Raw genomic sequence first — 9,609 nt, forward strand, 5'->3', positions numbered from 1 at the left:
TTTACAACTTCGCAAAGTATAACTCTTGTTTTCTATAACTAATATTGCTATCTTGCAATACTTGCTTTAATAATCATACCAGCACAACTTTTATGCTCCCACTATCATGATGATTATTATCAACATAACACTTGTGCTCCCATTAGCTTTGACACGTATTCAGAAACAGCTTAACTTTCAGAAAAACAATGCCTATTGAATTTCTTTAAGTTCATATTTCTAATTCCCAATGCTTTGATAATCTTTTATCAAGGCTTCTTAAACTTATACACCTTTGCCTTACATAGCTCATATGTGTGTCATAAACAATTCAGACTAATTGCCAAATCTCACAATTCGAATCATGGAAAGGGATACCGTAACCATAATCGAATTCGAGAATACAATTTCACAATCACTATCTTTTTAAAATCTTCCTTAGTGAAAGCATTTCCTCACAGTCGGTTTAATGAAGGAGGAAATCTTATGACACTTCGATTTTAATGATGTATATGTTCCTATCCATGTGAATTTGTTAAAACCAAAGTTTATGAAAAATTCAAACTCATATGGACTGAACCTTCTCAATCTTGATTTCTTACCTCATGGTAACATGGCTGCCCACCATGTCTTCCAAGTAGTTAAGCAGCTCACCCTTTCCTATCAATGTACTTTTCATTGATCAAGGTCCTTGCCTTTTATGCATTCAAATGAGAGCTTATAGGGCTCACATGCATAATTAACTCAATTGGAACGGCACAGAAACAAGATAATGTCAAAACCTCAACTTGTGTGCTAGTGATGATCGATAAGCTTTATTCTTGATTAGTTCTTGAAACTTTTCAAGACTATTAAGACTCCCACTGACTCCTTGACATATAAGATTCTTTTGTCAATGAACATATCTTGACAAATGAATATTCAAGAGTTAGTGTAGTTTTTATCAAGACAAAACACTTCATAAAATTTGTCCTAGTTGGTTTTTGTCTTATCCAAGACATCACAACTTTCCACATTTGATGAATGTTATAAACCTTGTCACTCAATGTCACAATCTTAACTCTAAGATTTAGTTTTGGAACGAAGTATGATTGACTTCTTGATTTAACCATTTCTTCAATTCTTGATTCATCTTCTTAGACATATAATTGCACAAAGATTCACTTAGAGGATCAATTGAGATATGGTTCTTAATCATTAAGACTTATCATAAAATATAATAAAACGTACTCTCCCTTCTTCTTAGAATAGAGAAACTTTTATCTTTCTGCCTACTTGATTCTTCTTATTCGTTCTACTATTGATTTAAACCTTTTCAATAAATTCAGAATTACACTTAATCTTATAAGTATAATCATATTTACTAAACCTTTAGTGAATCATGACGAATATCTTTGTTACTCTTGTGGTGGACTTGATCAACACACAACTTTGTGTACTCGATCTCCTATTCCTTCACTTGACACTTTGTCAACGACTTAGTCTAATTTCCAAATATGAAATTTCTCATTCATCGTGCAACCAAGTTGCATCATTCCAAGTTTCTGTCCAATTGAAACTTGGGCGATGAGAAACTCTCCCTATTTGGTAAATTCTCGACATTTCCACAATTATCATAATTAAGAATCACATTCATTCGTTGTAGAAATATGCAAACATCAATTTTTCATAATGATTTTATTGAAAGGAAATAAATAAATAAATAAATGAGTCAAACCAAAATTTATTTTTACTTATAACAGCAGCGGAAAACATTTGTCCTTACAATGCAAAATCAACTGAAAAACTATGTAATCAAATATTCCCAACAATTCTATCATAACTTTCTAAGCTTAAAATCTAATCTTCAAGTCCATGCGATCGAGATCCATTTCTTTGTGATTAGACTCATTTTGCTTTTCCATCAAGCTTCCTCTCTTTTCACTGATCCTGCAAAACATTCTAATGCAATCTTATCACATCATGTATTAAGAATCAACGAATAGGAACTTAATGGAGTTAGATAGTGGATTTTACCTGAAGCACAACCATACTCTTTGACTCTCCTATCTTCTGGACTCTTCAGGCTCTTAGGGCAGACTTGTATCCAATGCCCTTTCTCTTGGCAGCAAACGCAGGTCAGTTCTCCTAGAACGTCCTTGGAAGCATGGTTGGTTGACTTTCCCAACAAATATGCTCCATTGCCTTTCCAAATCATTTCTGATTCAGCAGCAATGAGCATGTAAGTTAAGTTAATGAGGCTTGCGTCATGATCGATCATATGATACTTTCTTTTGAACTCATTATATGATTCAGGGAGTGACTGTAGAACCCGGTCTACAACCAACTCATCAGGGAATGATGCACCCAACATTATCAACCTATCGATGTGTGATTTCATTCCTAGAACGTGGGCACACACGGGTTTACCATCTTCATGTTTCATTGCCAATAGGGATTTCGTGACATTGAACCTTTCAATTCTTCGATCTTGTGGGTTAGGGAGAACAACAGGAGGAGGAGGAGAAAGTGAAATCAAACTAGTCCATCTAGATTCTTCACTTGAATAGCAGAACAACTTATTTTTAGTAGGAACACCTTTTCCTTGAAATTTGGGAAGACCATGATTGTCATACTTTGACATCTACAAAACGGGAGAAAACGAATTCAAGTTAGTTGATTTATGGAGTCCTTAGTAAATCACCCAAATGATATACTAGGGCTAGGACCCAACACAATATTCCACAACTCGGGAGAGGGATGCCGTAACCCAAATTGCAGAACATTTGAAGGTAAGTGAATGATGATTCACTAATTTTCCACCATGAAAAATGAAAACATATTAGTTTTTAAATGTATTGAAAACTCCTAGATCCTTTTTAGATTCATTGAACTTTTCAATGACATGTTTAAATCTCGATATGCCCCTTTAGTTTGTGACTGGGATGCCGAGGATCACAAAGCGGGTGTGAATAACCATGCAAATCTACATGGTGCCCCCACATGTTACAGTCACCTATTCGATGTGCCGGTTAACCACACACGCTCCACCGAACTATGACAAACATTGAGTCACCCTTTGCTACCTTTGCTTAGAACCATTTAGTGTGCCGGTTAACCACACACGCTCCACTAACGTCTTCGCAATGGCACAAAGTGTAATTTCATGGAATTGCATCAATTCACTTTTGCCTAAAGTAACTAAGATTGGGAATTTTATGAAAGAATTTAGTTACTTTTATACTTCATTATACCTATAATGAAAGATTTCTGTCCTATCCTACCCGTTCGGCTAACGACCCTCCACTAGTCAAGAGTGCGGTGGGTAAGAGTGGATACCCATTCAATCGTCATTTTATAGACAATTTCCTTAAACACCCCTTATAGACCAGCTTTGTGAATGAGGCCTACTAACGGTAAGACTGACTTTTACTTATACATATATATAATGTTAGACTTTTAATGTTATATATATAGTATAGGGTGTATTTTACACTTTTAAAATACTAGGTGGTCTAATTTAATAATTACACTTTTAATTTAATTAAATTGTACACCAAAACTTTATGGATTTACTAAATCTCTTTTTATTATACACTTTAATTAATTAATAAAACCATAAGGGTGTGATTTGAACTTTTCAAAACTATACTAGGGTTTTAGAAAATAACATTTCTAAATTAAACTTTTAATCAACTTTTAAATTCCAAAACTTGAGGGCAAGTTTTGAAACATTTCAAAACATTAGGGTTTAGAATTTAAATATTTCAAAATCATACTTTTCAATCAAAAATTAAATTCCAAAACTTGAGGGCAAGTTTTGAAATCTTTTTCAAAACATTAAGGTTTCAACTATTTAAATTTCAAAACAAAACTTTTGAGTTCAAATTTAAACTATAAAACCTAAAGGGAAAAATTGAAACTTTTTCATAACACAAGGATCTAATAACAAATAATATAAATTAAACAATCTATTTTATCATTATCTATATTTGACCTAATTTTAATTTCTTGCAATGTAAGTTACCTAATTAATACAAATAATCAAACTTTATCATATAAGGAAGTTATTATCCAATCAATTGGTAATTATCTTTTGTTTAATCAAGGATATACTAATAAATATGTATAAAATCGGATTTTAATGATCTAAAACATATAAGGCAAGTATCTATGAGTAAAACAGCAAGAAATCCCGAAAATGGCTCCATCTGACGCTCGAACTCGCCGAGTACGACACTGGACTTGCCGAGTTGAGGCCTACTTGCCGAGTACACTGTGGTACTCGCTGAGTTCATCAGACAGGGAGCTCAAAAAACGTTTTTGCAACTTGAAAAAACATACAAGTCATCAATACAATAGAAACCAATCAAGGCTCTGATACCACTGATGGGTTTTAGCCATAAGAACATCCTATGTGCTCATACAAACCCTAATGCTTGGATCTAGGTTTTTCTATTGTACATGCAATTCATCTAAGACTTTAAACCCTAAATCTAGCATATGGTAATCAATATTAACATAATAATGGGTTTAAGATATTACCTTGATTGTTATGTAGTAATAACAATCTCAAATCCTCCTTGTAATGACTTTAGAAAGCTTAGAGTCACAAATGTCATTCCTCTAATGGTTCACAAACACCAAGAGCAAGAGGATGAAGAATAAGGAGAGAGGAGACACCCAAAAACGTGTAGAAACCCAAAGGATTCAGTTGCCCACGTTTTTGGTGCCCAAGGGGTCCTTAAATAGTGAGGCTATTAGGGTTATCTAACAAGGAAACCCTAATTTGGATGCTTAGGCCCTAAGCAACCCATGAACCCCTCTTTAATAAGCCTTGGACGATTTCTAATGGGCTTCCCCATATAATTCGTCCAACCTTATATAATAAGGTAATCCATAGCCCAATTGCAATTATTTTATAATTACAATTCCAGTCCCTTAAGTTTTATTAATCTCTTTTAGCCACAAACTTAATTCTTATTAATTCTTGACTAATATTAATTGCACAATATGATTTCTCCTTTAATATATTATTCTCATAATATATTAATAAATCATATTGGATCCTTTCTCTCCATAATTCATCCTATCAAGTTGCTTTGATGAAGGCAACCCAAAAGGACCATGCACCATCGAATCAAGTACATACCAAAATAGTTATGGACTTAGACACTAATCCAACAAAATGTAGTACATCTAATGGCTCACAAACACACTTGAGTGAGAGGATGAATATGAGAGAGAGAGAGAGAGGAGAATGGGTAGCTTGCTCCAAAAACTACTCTTCTAGGGTTTCTCCAAGGGGTGGACGTAATCTAGAGCCTAGGGGGTCTATTTATACTTGAGGCTAGCTAGGGTTTCAGGGTGGAATCCCTAATCCCTTAGCTTAGGGCCTAAGCAAGTCCATGGACCTCCTTACATTACGCCCTTGGACGAAAACTCCTAGATCCTTCTAGTATTTTCGGCCTAGCCCTAATAAAGGTGATCCAATGGCCCAAAGCCTCAACTATCAAATAATTACAAAACAACCCTTGTACTTTTAATCAGTTCCTTTAATCCCAAAATTAATTCCAAATTAATTTCTGATTAAAATACTAATTAATAATATGATTCCAAATTAATATATTATTCATATAATATATTAATAATTCTTATTTATTCCCAATTTATTATTCTTAATAATAAATCAGCCTCTCTCCATAATAGTCATCCTATCTAGTCACTAGTGTGAAGGCAACCCAAAAGGACCATGCTACAATCGGGTCAAGTACATACCAAATATAGTTATGGGCTTAGACACCTAATCCAACAGTCTCCCACTTGGATACATCTGATAATTATAATTGCAAGTACTACTTCAAAATCCAATTAGCAATCGTAGCTCTCAAAAGCCGCTGTCAAACTCTGATCTTATCAGTAACACGTCATTTAGATAAGGGATCATATATTCCTCCATTCTCAAGATATCGTATGAACTGAGACATGGATTATAATCATTCTCTCTGTTCATGTGGTGTTTCCCGATTTCCGATTTATGATGACTGACTAATTGAACAGATCAAATCAGTCCAGGCTTGGCCAAGCGCTTTGGGTTGTCATCACTAAATCATTGAGGGGCCCACATATATCGCTTTTATCCCACATTGGGTAAAAGGAATGGATAAAATTCGACTCATATTCTTGATTTATTTACTCATCAAAACACACACAACAATATGTTTTATAACACCAAGTTACTGGTGCGTTTACATATTATCAATGAGCAACCGACACGTAAACTGCAACTATATGTCTCCGATTGAAGAATACAAGATATTATCGTCTCACAATTACTCGTGATAAAATCCATGAAGTGATTCACGTGAGCGTGGGTTTAATCAAATACTCAAATCTTATTTTAGGAGCACTCATGAACACTGCAACAAACGTTTGCTATGTCTAAACGCTTTAGACAATCTATAGTCGAATTCATGACAATCTTACCTCATTACCTACTTCCAAAGTAAGATTGACTGTGGATGTTTGAATAACATAGTTATTCTGGAAGTCATAACATGTGAAGTGAAACACAAGAATAATCGAATCCAATATGGCCTTAAAACTTGTGAGTATAAATAAAACACCTTTTATTTAATCACCATATTGATTACACATTATTCATTGTATAATATTTCGAGTAATAAACTTAATACTTGAATTGAAACAATAGTCCTCCCATGCTCCAAGCATGCAAACTATGTTTACCTATGGTCCTTACTTTATGAAATAGATCAATTGAACACATTTCCAATGATGCTCATTTCAAAATTTCCAATCCTTATCAGAAGTGTAAGAATACCAAATTCTTGCTATGTGTTAGATTCTAACATTTTATGCAATGATCCTTTTGTAATGACATAACACCAAAGTCAAAAAGACTTTACCAATGAAATTACAAAGTGCTTTATTGGAGATTGTTACAAGACAACTCCACAGATATGTAGTCTCACATTCAAAGTACATTCCTTTGAACATCTTTCTTGCATACAAGTTTCTAATCTACATAAATTCTTAATATCTAACTCCCATTATGGAAACATTTCCATATTTGCCATACGACAACACATTATAAATAGAATCCTATCATAATAATGTCAATATGGTCCATCTGTAACAGCCCGAAATTCCAGGTATTGTTATATTTATGATTTTGGGTGTTTTAAGAGGGGACTCGGCGAGTTGGAGCTCAGACTCGCCGAGTAGGATCGCGGATCTGGTCGCGGGTTCGCGACTGGACTCGGCGAGTCCGGATATGGACTTGGCGAGTCCGCGCTGTTTAGCGAAACCCTAACTTCCCAGGTTTGGGACATATATAAGGGGTCTTATGGCCGTCATAGTTCACCCTAGTCCTTTGAGTGAAACCCTAATTCGATTGTGAGTATCTGGAGCAAGGTAGAAGACCATTATTGATCTTGGAAGTGTTATTTTGCAAGGAGGAGGAGGCTTGGTTAAGGGAACAACAGGAGAAGCCATATTCTGAGGGTTGGGGACACAGAGCAACGTTATTCAAGTAATATTTTCGAGTTGTTCTGTGACATCCCCATTTTCACGGCCAGAAAAGACCGATTTTGTTTATGCTTTATAAAAATCAGAGTACTTCATTTTATAAAAATATTGCGGAATTTGTTCCCAGAAAAACATGGTAAATACGTTATTAAAACATTTTCGAAGAAACGTATTTATTTCATTTTAAAATGTTTGGGATGTCATCGTTAATACCGAAACATAAGCATAAACAGAACTTACAATGATTTACACTAGTGATCTACATCTCTTTTAAATCTCTCAGTGTAATGTCACTTCACTTCGTCACCTGTGATATACATAAACTGAGTGGGTCAGGTTGGGAAACCTGGTGAGTACATAGGGTTTTCAACCCACAATAATATAATTATTATGTTCAAACAATCAAACAATCAACCCAATTACCCATCCCCATTATCTTCTTTTAGTCTTCCCTAAAGATATTATCTCAAGGGTCATCTCCTATATCATATTTACTTCTCATCTCCTTACATCGTATTTCCTTATATGATTGTTCCTACGAACTTTATCTAAGGATCATCGCCTACATTGCATAGACAATACTAATCCGGGGATTACTCCCTCAATATGTGTCTAGCAAGTGTTAGGGTATCATCGCATGATTACGTAGTCACAACATCACCTGGACTTGTAAATCATGATAAGGGTTGGTCTATCATCGCATGAATACGTAGCCTCAACATCGCCTGGACTCGTACATCATAATAAGGGTTAGACTATCATCGCATGAATACGTAGTTGCAACATCGCCTGAACTCGAAATTCATCACCTACAGGTTACTAGCCTGCTGGTGTTTCCACGGGGTTGTCTATAATAGTCCGTGGTCGCCATCTATAGTCTGGTAGATGACTACATCTCCACATTGTCGGACGAGGTCGTAGTATCCTACATCACCGATTCATAATCACCTATCTATCCTCACCTAATTATCATCACCTTCCTATCATCATCTATCTCTCATAATTTTATTTCATCACTCACAAACTACTTCATCTACCCATGTTTTATCCCAACATATTTGTAGATATAAAATAAATATACAGTTTAAATCATTTAAAACATGTATAAATCATTCATCCAGCATAGACAACAAGTATTCAAACAATATGCACACATAGCACGTAATTTATATTAAAATACTTCATATCTATGTGTAAGATGAAAGGGACCATGCACTCACCTGAGTAGGTGGTGACTCAGCACTCGGACAGCGCTTCGATACTCTCAAAACGATATTCCTTCGATAAAACAGCGAATTTTATCGAAAACCGGAACTTAATTGGAGCAGCGTTCCCGAGCCGAAAGGCTCTTTTCTCGGAACTCCAGGAGCCTCGGGGCTTCCTTCGGGTGCTAGGGGGTTTAACTAGGCTTTAGGGGGCTTAAGGAGGCTTAGAGAGAGAAACTAGAGAGAGAAAGTGAGTTTGGGAGGTGTGAAGAGAAGGCTAGACCCGACACCTCTATTTATAGTGCAAAATCTGATGGACTCGTCGAGTCTGAGTCATGACTCGCCGAGTTGGTCCATGTGGTGACCTTCTGGTGGTGCCACGTGTCCAATTCTGGTGGTGCCACGTCACCCCCTATCGCGTATCAGCCTCCGAACTTAGAAAAATCATAACTTTCGCATACGAGCTCCGTTTTCGACGTTCTTTATATCCATGCGTAGGTAAAATCAAGATCTACAACTTTCATTTAGACTCCGTCGGCTAATTCTCGACCGATCTCAAATTTAACTGTAGGAGGCGTTTAGACTGTTAAATGACCGCGAAGAATTCGTAACTCCTTCATACGAACTCCGTTTTCGTCCATCTTTTTACCGTTGAGTTCCTATTAATGAGATCTTCAACTCTCATTTAGGTCGCGTAAGCCAAAAACCGCTCGAACTAAAATTCGAGTTTCGGGCCGTGCACTGCTAAGCCGAATCTTAGAAAAATCATAACTTCCTCATACGAAGTCAGATTTGGGCGTTCTTTTTACCGACGCTCTTAGTTTAACATATTCTACAACTTTTGTTTAGATTGCTAAGGCTAAATCTCGCTCTATCGTAAATTCACTATTTACGCTTC

Source organism: Lactuca sativa, chromosome 7 (genome assembly GCF_002870075.4).
Source record: "Lactuca sativa cultivar Salinas chromosome 7, Lsat_Salinas_v11, whole genome shotgun sequence".
Taxonomy (NCBI): domain Eukaryota; kingdom Viridiplantae; phylum Streptophyta; class Magnoliopsida; order Asterales; family Asteraceae; genus Lactuca; species Lactuca sativa.